The sequence below is a fragment of the Centroberyx affinis genome, unplaced genomic scaffold (assembly GCF_046629955.1).
Source record: "Centroberyx affinis isolate AG114_WGS23_722 - 3 ecotype Tasmania unplaced genomic scaffold, CSIRO-AGI_Caff_v1 ptg005556l_1, whole genome shotgun sequence".
Lineage (NCBI taxonomy): Eukaryota > Metazoa > Chordata > Actinopteri > Beryciformes > Berycidae > Centroberyx > Centroberyx affinis.
This window is the reverse complement of record NW_027282793.1, coordinates 18,996-36,130: the sequence shown is the minus strand read 5'-3', so window position 1 is coordinate 36,130 and position 17,135 is coordinate 18,996. Positions and strand designations below refer to the sequence as shown.

The 17,135-nt window shown below is 44.3% G+C and overlaps 1 pseudogene; it reads left to right on the top strand.

The window, feature by feature from the left end:
* Positions 1 to 1,094: 1,094 nt before the first annotated feature.
* On the top strand, positions 1,095 to 1,637 carry LOC139667484 (voltage-gated potassium channel KCNC1 pseudogene; annotated as a pseudogene).
* The last annotated feature ends 15,498 nt before the right edge of the window (positions 1,638 to 17,135 follow it).

The following is a 17,135-nucleotide window of genomic DNA, read 5'->3' as shown; positions in this document are numbered from 1 at the left end:
ATTAATTTATACATTATTTAATAGTTTATAAAGATGACTATTAAATAATGTATAAATTAATACCTTAGTTAACATGAACACCATTAGTAAATTACACATTAGTTAACTGTTAATTAAGGGTTAGTTAATGCTTATTAAGCATTAACTAACCCTTAACTTAGTGACCCTTATTGTAAAGTGTTACCAGCGCAATCTCTAACATAAGACGCTGTTTCTCTGTTGGTTCTTGTGGTTCTCAGGTTCTCTGGTGGTCAGACCGGACCGTAACTGTTACATCACAGGTTTGATCCCTGGGACAGCCTGTGTGTGTGTGTGTGTGTGCATTTGCTGCATTATAGTGCAGTTTCTCCACTTGGGTGGTTTTGCAGGGCAGATTGACCCACACAGTAGGGGGCATTCAGAAATTATAAAAGCTGTGTTTGTATATTTCTTTGAGCATTTACAGTGAAAAGTCAAAGCCATCATATGTCACTTTCCCTCTGCTTCTCAATTCAGTTCATTTTTATTCAGTCCAATGCATTCAAATTCAAAGGTGCTTTACTGGCAGAAATACAGAAGCGCTTATTGCCAAAGCAAAATCAACAAAATATAAATAGATTCAGTTAACAATCATGACAATGTGACTTTGACAATAACAAAATGGTCCAATAATATCAAATCAATCAATCAGAAGGCAAACTTAGGCTATCTTGGTGCATAAAATCTGCATCTCCAACATTCCCTCTCTCTGTCAACACACACACACACACGCTGACAGACACACCAGACACATAGTAACACTCTCTCTCTCTCTCTCTCTCTCTCCCTCCCTCTCTCTCTCTCTCACACACACGCACGCACGCGCACGCGCTCCCAGCCCCGCAGACTCCTCCCCCCTCCCCATCCCTCTCCCTCTCTCCCTGTCCTCCTCTCCCTCTCCTCTCCTCCTGTCAGTTGGCCCTGTGACTCCTGGTCGGGACGGTAGCTATAACAGTAGCCTACCGAGCGGGGGAGCGGCGTTGGATGGGGAGGCACAGCGGCAGCGGTAGCAGCAGCAGCAGCAGCAGCAGCAGCGGCAGTCGGGCGCACCGACCGAAGCATGTTCCAGCGCAGCCATGACTTGCTCGGCGTCAGACAGCGAGAAGATCGTGATTAACTGCGGCGGGATCCGGCACGAGACCTACCGGAGCACCCTGAAGACGCTGCCGGGGACGCGCCTGTCCTGGCTGACCGAGCCCGACGCCTTCAGCAACTTCGACTACGACCCCAAGTCCGACGAGTTCTTCTTCGACCGCCACCCGGCCACCTTCGCCTTCATCCTCAACTACTACCGCACCGGCAAGCTCCACTGCCCCAACGATGTGTGCGGGCCGCTCTTCGAGGAGGAGCTCGCCTTCTGGGGCATCGACGAGACGGACGTGGAGGCGTGCTGCTGGATGAACTACCGGCAGCACCGCGACGCCGAGGAGGCGCTGGACAGCTTCGAGACCCCCGAGCCGGACGTGCCCGAGGATGACCCGGCGCTCACCGGCGGCGCGGACGGCGACCTGAAGCGGCTGTGCATGCAGGAGGACGGCCGCAGGGCGACGTGGTGGGAGGTGTGGCAGCCGTTTGTCTGGGCGCTGTTCGAGGACCCCTACTCCTCCAAATACGCCCGGGTGAGTTCTCCTTCTCCTTCTCCTTCTCCTTCTCCTTCTCCTTCTCCTTCTCTTCTCTTCTCGCGCCAGTCTGCCTCTTTGCGCATTTGCCACTCATGAACTCATTTTCTTTCTTTCTTTCTTTCTTTCTTTCTTTCTTTCTTTCTTTGTGTCTCAGGTGCACGCACGCACACGTACACACACAGGCTACACACGTGTTTGGCACAGTTTGGCCACTGCGCATTGTTGCGCGTAAAGTTGCGCCGCCACACGGTTTGGGGGGAATGGAGGGATGTTCAGTTTTTATTCCCTCTCTCCAGAAGTGCTATACAATAATGACATGGGATAATGTAAACTGCGTCTCAAATGTGTAGGATAGGATAAGATAGATAGATAGATAGATAGATAGATAGATAGATAGATAGTGATTGATTGGTTTGATGGATGCGGTCTCTGCGTCATTATTTTACTCCTTGTCCCGTTCTCCCTTATCTCTCTCAACCCCTCTCCTCATCTCTCTCTCTCTCTCTCTCTCTCTCCCCCTCTCTCTCTCCCCCTCTCTCGCTCCTCGTTTTTACGCATTACCTCTTGGTTATCGCTGCGTCTCTGTAGCACTGCAAAGCTCCCCTCAGCCAGCCAACCCCCCTCCTCTCCTCCTCTCCTCCTCTCCTCTCTCCTTCTCTCTCTCCTCCTCCTCCTCTCTCCTCTTTCCCACGCTCGATCAACCCGTCGCTCTGTCATGTCATTTTCCTTTTCTAACCCCCCCACCCCCCTTTTCCGTCGTTGTGTGTAGATCTCCGGCGGCTCCTTGTCAGTGCGCATCAGTCCGTCCGATTAGCGCATTCTCTCTCTCTCTCTCTCTCTCTCTCTCTCTCTCTCTCTCTCTGTGTCTACTACTCTACTCATCTTTCCTGTCACTCTCCCTTAAACCAGTGGATCTCAAAGTGGACGCCCAAGGGGGGGGAATTGTCTCTCCACATTCAGTGTGAACAGTTAAACAGTTACACACTTCAACCTAACATCCAAAAATCACCATATGGGGGGAGGGGGGGTGGGGGTTTGGGGGGTGGGTAATGTGGCCCAATGAGTGTGTATTTGGGGGGGTCCATGACATTAACACATTTACACATTTGAGAACCCTTAATGCCTTGTACAGCTTCCCAATCACCTCCATTCATCTGGCATGCCTTTCCTGTCAAGGTCTCTCTCTCTCTTTCTCTCTCTCTCTCTCTTCATGTTTGTAGCATGTAAATACAGTCGGAAAGGGAGGGAGGGGGGGGGCTCCTGTCTGCTTTTTCGTTGTGAAGGACAAAAAAAAAGTGACCTTGTCGAACGTCCCGTTGTTTGTCAGAGATGAAGTTTTTTGGACAGGCAGTTGTCCGGACATGCAAAAAAAAAAATAGTTTCCCCAATGAATAAACAAGTTCAATCTCACCTTCAGACTAAGGATTGATGATTTTGACTCTGTGTTATAAGTTTCATGTGAGACAGTGAAATGCTTCGGCTGTGGGAAAGAGGGACATCTGATAAGCCTGATGCTTCTAATGAGAATATTGCTGTTTCTAATGGCTCTAATGAAGATGGTTCCACTGTGCTGCGGTAACAGAAATGCTGCAGGTTTTTCTGGACTGAAACACACTACCTGTTCCGCTGCGAAGGACAGTGTCGGATGATGAGAGGGCGTGATGTTTGCAGAAAAACGAGAAGTCCCAATAGCGGCTGGCTGGAAGGCAAAAGAAGGGAACGGTGAAAAAAGGCAAAAAGGGGAAAAAACAGCTGTTAAACAGAGAGAGGAAGAGGGAGTGTGAGTCTAGAGGGAATGAGGACTCTTGTCTGACAGCGGCAGTGAGATGTCTCAATGTAAAAAAACGTCTCTGACTTGTAAAATTAGAAGTGTGGAGAGAATCAGGCTGCTGAAAGGGGTCAAAGTTGAAGACTATTTCTCAGACAAAGATGTTTTATTTTTGGATTCTGCAATGGAGAAGTAGAGGAAAAGGGGGTTTCACCGACTGAAAAAAAAAAGTACAAAAACTCAAACGAACACAGAAGAGAACGAACAAAAGAACTTTTAACGATGACGATTTCCTTACTTTTAAGTTATTTTCGCTATTGTATTTTTTTCATCTTTGCCCATGAGTCATTTTTAAAATAGTCACTCTAGACTGAAATGTTTGTACAGGGACTCATAGTGAAGGTTTGAATGAGGTAGACTGGAAGAGAGAAGGGGGGGGGGGGTAACAGTGGAGGGAAGACTCATGTTATAGTCCAAGCTGTTTTTGTACATTTTAATGTTGTTTTTATAAATGTTTATGCTCCTACTACAGGGACTGATAGAATATATATATATTTTTTTTTTTGGTTTTACAGTTCACAGATTGGTCCTTTGTATGTGTTGATGGGAAATATCAAACATAAGAGTGCAGTACTGGCATTTTAATACTGCTCTGTGGTGTTAATTTTAATTTAAAGATGGTTTTAGGTTCTTTTGGAAGAATTTAAAAACTAAAAGCCTGATTTTAAATCTTTAAGGCAGTTGTGAGAAAGGTGGAAATCGGGCAGTTTTGTCAGCAGTATACTTTCAGTGTCACAAAGGATATTACCAGAGCTTTGCACGATCTAGAGATTGATATAGTGGAACTTCCTGTGAACTTTAATAGAGTCCACAGGAAATACAAGACATATTGAAGTCCTCAAATCAAAAAAGGGTTTCACCAAGACTCAGAGGGCTTCAGTCAGGTCCCGTTGTCAGAATGTCTCTGAGATGGACGCTCCATCTAAATTTGTCTTTGGCCTGGGCAAAAAGAATGGGTAGAGCAAGCGTATTCACTCTTTACACTCTGCTACAGGACAGGAACTTACAGAGCGACAAGCAACTTGTTTCTATGCAGAGCTCTGTGATATGATAGACTTTTCTTGAAGTTCTGCCAAATGTCTCTGAAGGCTCCAGTGATGAGATGGGGGAAATCTCTGGCATTGGAGGAACTGTATGCTGCTTTGCAAAGGTATGGACGGGAGAAAGGCCTCTGGTATTGTTGGACTCACTCTTGATTTCTGTCAGAGCTTTTGGAACGTTATTGCCACAGAACTTGAATGGATAGAACAGTCATTCCAGTTCAAATCAATGTTCCAGGATGGTCAGAGTGGCGGCCATTTTGCTGTGAACCGTTGGACTAGCTTCTGTAGCAAGTCACTGAGCTGAGAGGTTTTACAGCAAGAACCAAAGCAGCTTCTCTGTCTCCTTGCTGCCATGGATTGTTAACATGCTAATGTTGACTAGAAGAGCTAGAGAGAGGAGTCCAGTCTGTGATAAAGCTACGTTAGCCTCGTCGCTAACGTTAGCTTTCAGTTGAGTTCTGACAGTTTGCTAACAGACTCATCTGCACAGTTCTCAAGCAAGTGTGACAGACTTTACAGCCTTAATGCCCAGACTTGTGTTGCCACCATAGCAATTAACCCTTAGTAGCCCCAAAGGGACGCTAGATGGCGTTGATTTTTACGTGCCATTACTAGCGTCCCAAAGACTTCTATACAAAACGCTTCATCTCTGTGGCTCAAATCCTTCCTCCTGGGCCTTAGTAGTCATGTAGATGTTACCATCAAACTTCCAATAAAGGCTTTCATTTTCCCAAAACACAGCTTTCCGGAGCTGGGAGCTAAAGCTAATGCTAGCTGCTGGACGCACAGTTCCCCTAGCACCTTCAGAATAAAAGTCCTTCAGCAATATGCCAAAATCTGTGAGAGTGAAGGATTGAGCACGATACTTTGCTGTCAGTACTTTTTTAAAAATTAATCTCTCTCTCTCTCTCACTCTCTCTCCCCCTTAGCACAGTTCCCTTAGCACCTTCAGAATAAAAGTCCTTCAGCAATATGCCAAAACCTGTGAGAGTGAAGGATTGAGCACGATACTTTACTGTCAGTATTTTTTTTTATTCATCTCTCTCTCTCTCTCTCTCTCTCTCTCTCTCTCTCTCTCCCCTATACTGACTCCTATACTGTCTGATATGTCATGTTGCAGCTGGAGCTTCACTTAAACCAATAGGCCGGTGTGCTTGTGTGTGTATCCGCGTGTGCATAATGTTCATATGATAAGAAGCAAGGGTTTATGGGAAATGTAGTCTTTCATTTTGAGAAACACTTGCACTTACAATACCGTTACCTACCATATAGTCTCAGTTGTTTTGACAGTAATCCTATTAAGATATCACTATTAATTTGACAATATTACACGTAGGATTTTTAAAATTGCCTCTTGTGGGATCCAAGAAAAAAAATTGAAAATGATACGCATACCACTGCATTTTCTATTGTGGTGCAGGAAATTTAGAGTCACTTTAGAGTTCCAAGTCCATAGAAAACACACAAGGTCACCGCTGCATCTACTTTTATTACTTTTTTGTTGACGTTTCAGTCATAAGGCCTCGCTCTGGACATGCAGTATGTTGCCATTTTTTTGGAGAAATTACTTTTCTCTCTGCACTTGTGATATCCACACCTGCACTTAAATACACCTGGGCTCACACACACACACACACACACACACACACACACACACATACACATACACATACACATACACAAAAACGCATGCAGAAATGAATCAAGGGTGTGCAGTCAGAAGGGCATAACTGGCAAAAATTTGATCTATATAATAGTAAAAGCTCTTTATTGGTGTATTTATGTGATGATGTTATCGTTCACTTTTTTTTTTTTTTTGGCTCTCCTGAAGTGGGGTTGAGAGTATTTTGCTTCCTTAGAATTCTGATTTCCCCCTTAAATGATCCCAACCTCGATTTAATCTCCCTCTGATTTCTCTCTCTTTCTATTCCTCTCTCCCATTTTCACAATCTCCCCCCTTTCTTCCTCTGTCTCTTGCACTCATTTGCTCTTTCTACTTCTCTCGCCTTACCTTTCCACATCTCCCCCCCTTATCCCTCCATTCCTCTAGCTCTGTACTCATTTTCACAACATGACATTTCTTTCCCTCTCTTCTCTCTCTTGTTTTTTTTCCTCTTGTCACCATCTCCCACTGGCTCATTCTCTTTCCCCTCTTCTCTCTGGCTCTTTCTCACATTCACACTCATTTTCTCTCTCCGTTAACCTCTTTCTCTTCGCCCCCCCCCCCCCCCCCCCCCCCCCACTGTTTTTACGATCTCCCCTCCACCTTTCACCCGTGTCTCCCTCAGCCTTTCCTCTGGTTAATTGTCTCCAAAAAAATCCATGGCCATTTCCAGAGCCAGAGGCGCATGCTGACCTGGATTATTGTGTGTTAAGGTGTATTTTCTGTCTACTCCGTTACATGCAGAGAGAGGGTGTATTGACTTAGTCTCTCTCTCTGTGAGTTAGGATGGAGACACACACACACACACATTGACATGCAAGCACATAGGCAAAAGCACACATATATGCATGAGTACACACTGGCAAGTGTACAAAGGTATTCTCTCTCAACAAGAATCAGGTTTATGGCTCTGAATCTGTCTGTTTAATTTTTTCATTTTTTTTGTGAGAGACGGAAAATGAGTGGTTTAGTTCATTTTCCCAGTTATAAAACATAGAAAGATGGGGGAAAAAAATGGCAATTTTGTGCAGGCGAGATGAAAAACCCCAAGGAGGTTATGACACATCTCGCCTTATGAACAAAAGAAGCAAACAAACAACAAAAATGCATAGTGGAAAAAGTGGAAAATGGTGAAACGACAACAAAATGGCTAAAAAAAAGGGAAATAAAATCGATGGAAATGGTGCTGATGCATATAATAAACTCATTGGGGAACTTTCCATTAACTGATAGGGAGTCACTAGAGTTCACTGAAGCGTCATCCTTGTGCCTTGGCATAAGTTGTAGTCAGCATAGTCCAAAAGTCATACCTTTATGTATTGGCTATGTATTTAGTTCATGAAAGCTCAAAACATCAAGCATCAAACAAGGAGGTGATGCGTTTCCAGGCCCGTTCAGAGAAACTGGCTAGAAAGAAAATGAAAATAGCGGCCAAAACGAACGATCGAAGCGGACGAAGGGTAAATAAAGCAAAAAAATATTGAGTGTGGGGGTGGGGGGTGGGGGGGGGGGGGGGGCATCCGTATGACAGCTGAGGTGACTTTGAAAGTGTTGCAGTCAATAGTTTCGGTGCCAGCAGGGTGACATAAAGATAGGCTGGGGGGGGTAGAGGGGAGTTGGGGGGGTGGTGGTGGTGGGGGGTGGGGGGGGACCGGACAGCACAGCAGCAGAGCCCAGGTAGGCCAGCGAGGTCAGGCAGCCAGCTTTGGTTTTAGCTGATTAGCTCTGTAGGGAGCAGCGGTGGTAAAGCTCCTCGTCCCTGCCAGCGTCTTCCAGCCAGAGACAGCAGCAGCTCCGGGGCAGCGCCGTGTGTTTAAAAAACATAAACGTTACACCTGCTGTACTGCAACGCGTTCTGTACCGTAACGCGTTCTGTACCGCAATGCGTTCTGTACCGTAACGCATTCTGTATCGCAACGCATTCTGTACCGTAACGCATTCTGTATCGCAACGCATTCTGTACCGTAACGCATTCTGTATCGCAACGCATTCTGTACCGTAACGCATTCTGTACCGTAACACATTCTGTACCGTAACGCATTCTGTACCGTAACGCATTCTGTATCGCAACGCATTCTGTACCGTAACGCATTCTGTACCGTAACACATTCTGTACCGTAACGCATTCTGTACCGTAACGCATTCTGTATCGCAACGCATTCTGTACCGTAACGCATTCTGTACCGTAACACATTCTGTACCGTAACGCATTCTGTACCGTAACGCATTCTGTACCGTAACGCATTCTGCAGAACACAACGAGGTGTTTATATATATATATACTATACTCTACTATACTCTACTGTACTCCACTGTACTCTACTGTACTCTACTCTACTGTACTGTACTGTAATATACTATACTATACTATACTATACTATACTATACTATACTATACTATACCGTACTATACTATACTATACTATACTATACTATACTATACTATACTATACCATACTATATACTATACTATACTATACTGTATTATACTGTATTATACAACACTATACACTCTACTGTACTATACTGCATTATATTATACTATGTCGTACTGTACTATACTGTACTATACTGTATTATACTATACTACACTCTACTGTACTATACTGTACTATACTATATTATACTATACTATACTGTACAATACTGTACCGTCCTATACTATACCATACTATACTATACTATACTATACTATACTATCCTATACTATACATTCTACTGTGCTATACTGTACTATACTGCATTATACTATACTATATTGTACTGTACTGTACTGTACTAAACTATATCCTACTGTACTATACTATACTATACTGCATTATATTATACTATACTATATTATATTATACTATACTATACTATAATATACCATACTGTACTGTACTGTACTGTTATGGGCCAAAAAATAGCTTAGCAGGCTGGATGTTAGTCACTTGACATGACTTTAGCAGAATAGACTAGAATAGAATAGAATAGGACAGAATCAAGAGAGAGAGGAATTTATCTGAAAGAAGCCAAGGCGCTCCAGAATTCTCCGGCTGAATTTATTTCACGCACAAAATATGTCACTTTCTCTATCTGTCCTTGACATGACAAAACAGTGCAGAAATAATATTTTTCTATTCTATTCTATTCTATTCTATTCTATTCTGTTCTGTTCTATTCTATTCTATTCTATTCAGTCTGTGCTATCTTTCTTTCTTTCTTTCTTTCTTTCCTTCTTCCCTCTCTTAACCTCTTCTCTTCTGCTGTAGTCAGTGTGTGTGTGTGTGTGTGTGTGTGTGTGTGTGTTGAGGGGGGGGGGGGGGGGGGGGTTTAAGACGGTGTGTACCTCCCCCCCCACCCCCCACCCCCCTTTTTTCTACCCGTCATCACCGCTGACAAGTCGGGCTGCTTTATTACCACGGTTGCGGGGCTGGAGTGCCGGATTGCTTATTATCGCTTTTCAGCCTCTCCTCTCCTCTCCTCCCCCCCCCCCTCCCCCCTCTTTCTCTCCATCCATTCCTCCGCTCTATCCCTCCCTCCTCTACCCCCCCACTCCCCTCTCCTCCTACCCCCCCCTCCCCTCCCCCCTCCCCCTCTCGTTCTCTGGTTGTGCTATAGCGTAACACTGCAGTGCCCATAGTAGCTGACTGCGCTCTCGTCTCTGCTCTGCTGCAGAGAGGGAGGGAGAGAGACATGGAGAGAGAGAGAGAGAGAGAGAGGAGAGAGAGGAGAGAGAGACATGAGGTGGAAGAGAAAAGGAGATGATGAGATCTCGGGGGGTGTTTTGAGCAATGAATTCAGAGTAAGAAACCATAGAAGAAGTATAGGATAGGAGGTGGAATGGGGGGTGTCACTTCAACCCCCCCCCCTCCTCCCCTTTTTCTCCTGCCCTTTTTTTTTTTTTTTTTTTTTTTTTTTTTTTTTTCTGCTTAGCTCCGCAGGCCGCGATGCTCGTATCCGTTTATCGATCAGCCCGTACGTCTCCGTCGGCTCATTCAGGCGGACGTCTCTCCGCTGAATGGTGTTCCTTTGTAAGCGAAACCCCCCCACCCCACCCCCCCACACACACACACACACACAGGCGCTCTCACACACACACACTCTTCCTCCTTCCCCTCTCCCTCTCTCTCTCTCCTTCCTCCTTTTACGCAGCAGGGTGTGATGGCAATTCCCAATCCCTCAAGGAGGAGAAACAAATACCGACACGATGGCACACACACACACACACACACACACACACACATGCAGCCATACACACACACACACCAAAGTCCATTGTGACTCTATTAATGTCATTTCTGACCTCATTTTCAGGTTGGTAAGGAGCTGTTTTGGCACATGTGTGTTATTTGGGTTTATCATGTTGTTATGCCATATGCCGGAGTGTAATAATACCTCTGCAGCAAGCCAAAACAATGGAAAACAGGTTATAAAATTTAATGGTACACAATTTTGCGCTCTCTCCCTCTCTCTCTCCTTTTTCAACAGCTTCCTTCCTGCTTTTAGACCCCTAACCACCCCTCTCTTATTCAATCTCTCTCTCCCTCTCTCCCCCCCTCCCTCTCCGGTGGTTTCGTTGCGCTATAGGCTATATATCCACCAGGGTCCCCCTTCCCCCTCTGAGCTTTTCAGGATAATGCTGCGACAGAGCTTTCTTTTCTCGTGTGTGTCGCCCATCGCAGGAGAGAGAGAGAGAGGCAGAGAGAGAGAGAGAGAGAGAGGAAGGTGAAAGAAAGAGGAGAGGGCGCAGAGGGAGAACGAGTGAAACCATATATTTGATGACATGTCAGAAAGAAAGCGTTTAACCTCTGAGCGAGCTCCCCGCTGTCCTCACGCCTCGCTCGGGGTCAATGACATAGTCAACACGCACACACACACACACACACACACACACACATACACACACACACATACACGCTCAGTAGCAACTAACTGAGCAGAGATAATGGCTTGTAAGCCCCTAGCCCCATATACAGCACATAAGCACACACACACACACACATAGTAGATTACTGCAGAGTTATTTACTGTGACATACTGTGACATAGTGTAACAGTAGGGAAGGGAATACAATGGAGCCCCCAATATTTTAATGTGTATCTTTACACTCTATAAAGGGGCTTCAAATAAACCTTTAAGACCCCATGAAAAGCATCTTTACTTCCTTGATTTGATGTATTTCCTGTTCAAACAGGATGCTGGGGCGGGACATAACGTAGCGAGGGATCATTCAAAAGTCTAAACCAATGGAATACCAGTCGAGTAGAGAAAGGCAGTTTTATTTGATGGGAGGGGTGGAGGGGCGGGATTGTTCAAAGATCTGTGATGGTTTTATTGGCTGGAATTTATGTTTACGCCTATTGGTGCAGCATGAGGTCACCATTAAAGATACTACTGTTTTCCGGGAAGTAAAGGTAATGGGAGTTCATTCCATGGGGACTTTAAGGAGTTTGCAACCACAGGGGAATCCCCAGATGGCAAAGTGAAGGACGTCTTCAATGCAGGGTTCCCTAATGCTGACGCCGCTTCCGTAAACCTCTACCATATGGGGGTACTCCAAGAAACCCATTAGGGATACTTCTTCAAGTTACCCTCAAGTGCTGTTTGGCTCCCTTTGGATCTCAACACTAAAGAAATCCATCTCGATACTTGTGTCCTTGTGGAGAACGTTCAAAGTCCCAAGTTTTCATCGCAAGAACTGATTTCTCAAGAGTGCGAGGGAAGAGAACGCGTCTTTACAATCGGAGAGGAGCTGTGTGCTTGAGGTTGTACCATCCCACAGGCACACCGGGCTTCATTTCCCAGCTGTTTTAACCACCTGTGTACGTGTAGACCATAGCACTTTTTGTTTGTGCCAGCTAGTTTGGATGTGACGCATCGTTTTTGGAATGAATCTTGGGGCTTCCCATTCATCCGAGTCGTCACCATCCGATGCATCCACTGTTGGCAAGCAAACTTCACGGATCTTTATCCATCCTTCACCCTTAGTGTTGTTGTTTTTTTGCCTTGGAATTGTACTTCAGCCATCGGGTATTAAATCAGACACATCATGGAGGACACAAAAACAAGAACGCATATTGGCAAAAACCTTTTGGCGCAATCGTCTCAAGGCTTTATAATCCTTATTTAACCGCCCTTGTCCCCTTCATCTGCATCTCTCCCTCATGACTGAAGTAGATTTACGTAGATTTCGTGAAATCAAAAAAGGGAATTCGCCCGGTCACTCGATTTCCATGAAGCAGCACGTGTTTTGAATATTTTCTAGAGGAAATCTAGAAGGAAAAGTTGGGATCTGCTCAACAGCTGTTATGTGTGCTACACTGTACCCTGCTTGCCCTATCAGTGTTAATAGCACCATATGCTCTGCTCAAGGTGCCTGTTAGCACATAACAACAACAACCCGCGGCTCACACACACACACACACACACACACGAAGACAACAGCACTCGCATACATATTCACATGCACGCATATGCATATACACCCTCACACGCGTTCTCATTTGCCATGGTTGAGCAGGTGCTTAATGGTCTCCAGTAGTATTAAGCTGCCACCATCAAAAGCAGCCCAAAATATTACCTCTATATTGCACACAGCCTGTAGGTGCTTAAATTAAACCTGACAACAGCAGCGCACTTCCTATTCACACTCACTTATATATAACTTATAGGACAAAATATAGGCCGACGATTAGCTCATAGCCTAGCAAAGATCCACCGTCTACCGTAAGCAAAATTCAGGGGAGATCACAACAACCGAAGAGCATAGGGATACAGAACAAGTACACTAAAAATAAAAAGGTTGCTGGAGGCTCCTCTAGGGATTCTCCGTAATGCAACACAAGTGGAACCCCTTGATGTTCCTTCAGGAGGCCGACTTGAGCCACAAGTCCTCAATGGATTCTATTGAACACATCGTTACACATGGAACCCTTTAAGAGCTCCTAACATTTCTTAAAAGTCTTCAAGGAAACCTTAAGGAGTTCTTCAGATAGTAGCCATTGGGGATCCAAAGAAGGTCAAGGGAAGAACCTCTTTTCTGACGGATTCCTGATCACTGACGCTACTTTCGCAATGCATACATACAACATATGGACGTTCATCGAGAAATCCGTTAGGGATATTTCTTGAAGTGAGTTACTCTAAGGTTGCTCTTTGGTTTCCTTTGGAACCTTGAAGAATAGCAGATTTTTAGGGTGTAAGTCTAGTCCCTAGTCGCTCACAATACATGAATACTCAAAATGTGCTGAGCAACTGAGCAACCCATTGCTGAGATCGCTGGGTTTCAGCTACTAGAGCTGTACTATGAAAAATAAAATGGTTTACATGGGTATTTTTTTCCCCCAGTGGTGCTGTCCAACGCTGAAACGGCTAATGCGGGTCGCTGGCACGGACTAGTGACACTGTAATAGAAGCGTTGCTCGAGGGGAGTTAGTGCTGAATCAACTTCAAAAAACATAATTTTAATTTGGGAGCGCTTGTTTGCTGGCGCTTGCCGCTGCTGAAACAGACGAGTTGTCCAGCGCCGAAGTGCTGAAACGGCGTGCGAATCACATTTTCGTTTTATTACATGTATTTTTTTGACACCCTTTTTTGAGACGGAACGCCGCTTTGTTTGGGGTGTGCTCGACAAAAATGTCCTCGAAACTACAACCTCATCTCAAACTCTCATCTTAACAAACATCGGCCCTGTCTGAAATTTGCTAGGCGGATAGGTTTGTCAGCACGCTCAGCATCCTACCTCGTTGAAATTGAATCGCAGTGGTGAGGTGTTGCTTGGCTTGTCGTGTTATTGTTGTCATCCACTCCTGTATAGCTATGCTGGTGTGGTCGCCACTGTATTTGATATGGCCCCCATGGCTACTTCTCATATCGGTTTTCAGCCATCTAGGCTTCAATGGTTGTTTGCCTGGTTGGAAAAGTCTTCGGTCGTAAAGAATGTCGCTCCCCAGACCTTCAGCCTCTAAAAACTGTTGGATGCTGTTTACTCTTTCTTTCTTTCTTTCTGTCTTTCTTTCTGTCTTTCTTTCTCTCTCTCTCTTTCGCAGTGGTGGAAAGTAACTAAGTACATTTACTCAAGTACTGTACTTAAGTACAATTTTGAGGTACTTGTACTTTACTTGAGTATTTCCATTTTATGCTACTTTGTACTTATACTCCACTACATTTTAGAGGGAAATATTGTACTTTTTACTCATTACATTTATTTCACAGCTATAGTTACTATATATTTCAATATATATTTGATCATCTTTATAAAATAACTATAAAATAGCATTGTTATAGATTAGACTACCCAAAAGTATAGCTAAATTGTTAAGATTAGCTTCATGCTGACAACTTTAATATGCTGCTTACATGTACATGTATGTCAATAAATCAGTATTAATATTCCAATAATTTATGAAAATATAACTCTCTAAATGGGGACAGTTTGCATAATGAGTATGTTTACTTTGATACTCTAAGTACATTTTTCTGCCAATACTTATGTACTTTTACGTAAGTAAGATTTTGAATGCAGGACTTTTACTTGTAATGGAGTATCTTTACATTGTTGTATTGCTACTTTTACTTAAGTAAAAGATCTCAGTACTTCTTCCACCACTGCTCTTTCGTTATCCCAATCAGTCACTGTAATCACCCAGCGCCCAAATGTACAGGAATTTGTCTTTGTGACATTGGTGCAGAGACACATTGACAAATTACAGTTGCATGGTTAATGAGAGCAGCAAAAGATCATTCTCCTCTAGCTGCATTTGATAATCCTTTAACCTGCCTGACCTCGAAAGAAAGACACGATCCTCATTATCTTACCCCTGTTTTGTTCTCCCTTGCATCTTTTTTTTAAACGGGCTACTTGCAACGTTCAAGAACACTGACTTAGTCCACTGTGTTTAAGTGGCCCTGGATGAGAGCGTCAGCTAAGAAACGACAGTGTAAATGTCTGGGCCCGTACACAGTAGGGCAATATGGTGGTATTTTTTCAACAGTGGAAAAAGAAATCTGTCACCATATGGCTTCCATATGCAAAATCACATGTTAAATAATTGTTTTGAACTGCATGGTAATGTTTAGGTGTATTTGTGAAACAAAACTCTGAAATTGTTAAAGAATCTTGGGTAACACTTTCTATGACGCCCATGTCTATAATGCATTATAAACATACTTATAATGCGTTACAATCTGCTTATAGCACTGTATAATTATAGTTATAAACATTCATAAATATTCATAATGCTTTATAACAAGAACCATAGCACATGATAAAGCATTTTATAATGACTTATAAGGTCAAGTATCATAATACTTTCTAATTGCTGGTCACTCACTGACATTTTTTTTCGCAAGTTATCATCAGGAAGGACGATAACAGAATTGTGTATCACAATATCAAAGAGATATGATTCCACTGAAAGCCCAGCCCCAGCACCCAGCCCTTTGGAATGAGAATAGTGAGTTGAGAAGTCAAAAACCAAATCCTGAACTCGGCTCAGACAGAATCAGTTCATGTTACATCGCTTCATTACATCATTTCGCTGGGTTCAGTCCTCGGGACTCGGAGGGGACTCAAACTTTCCCTCGTTGATACCGTCTTGCACTCACTTTCTCTCGCTATCTACATTTCTCTTTCTCTCACACAATCTATCTCCATTCCTCAATCCCTCTCTTTCCCCTTCTGTGTGTCGAGGCTTCGCCGAATCTCCAGCCGGCATGCTCGTCTCGTGCTTTTCTACCCAAAACGGGACGAACTGCCCTATACGAGTCCGGAAGCTTTCTCTCTCGCTTTCCTGTCATTTGTTGGCAAACAAACACCCGGTGACCAGGGTGACCCACTGAAAAAGAGGAGAAACGCTGAAAATAACCTCTAGCAGGTACGAGGAACACAGTAGTAGGTAATCATAGCCTACTTTAAAAGTGTACTGGAGCAGTGATTCTCAACCTTTTTCATATCAAGGACCCCTAGTTTAGTCCACATTAGAGCCACGGACCCCCATTTGATGAAATTTTGTCTCTCAGACCCAAATCTGAGAATATTTTTATTATTAGATATGATTTTGTCCAGAATTCCCATCTCTATTGAGGGATAACAGTGAAACGAATCATTCTTCCACATTCTCTAATTGAGTTAACTTCTTGTAAATGAAATCATGCTGAAGTTTAACAATTCATTCAACTTTCTGGGGACCCCTGGAACCCCCTCGAGGACCCCTGGTGGTCCCCGGACCCCACGTTGAGAACCACTGTACCGGAGACAGATACACACACACACACACACCAATCACTTTTTGACACCCACATCGACACAAGGGATACAGCAATATAACCAAAAGGGTATAATCGGAAATTTTGCGTACATGTGACAGGCAAAGCACTGCTCACCTATCACACACACACACACACACACACACACACACACACACACACACACACACACACACACACTGCGGCCGGCGTGCCTTTATTTATTCATGACAAACATGACATTTGACGAGCTTCCTCGGGGGAGGTATTGACCCAGGAAAACCTTTCATACTCCTTTTGGCCAAACCCGCAGTATCACTCTAACACTAGTCACTACAAGCCCCTACATATGAGGCACATACAGACCGCATCATAGAGCTGCAATGCATAGAAAGGGCATTCGCCACTCATTTCCACTAGTGTCCTTTCTTTTGTCGTCCAGTCACTCTGTTGTTCCCTTGTTCTGCGGGCTATGAGAACGCGCCATAAGCCGGATTTAATTGCCGTAAGCTTAGGATTTTCCAAACAGTTCCTCCTCGGGGGGGGGGGGGGACGTTGGGGGCAACAGTGCAGCAGGGAGCGGACATAAAAAAATGCCGCTTTTACAATGGCTACATGAACTGAAAAAAAAGAAATGTGCACAAAACCCTCGAATTTGCCAAATAGTGAGCGACCCACCGTCTCCCTTCATGTCTCTCCCTCTCCCTCTTTTTTAAAAAAAAACCCATTTG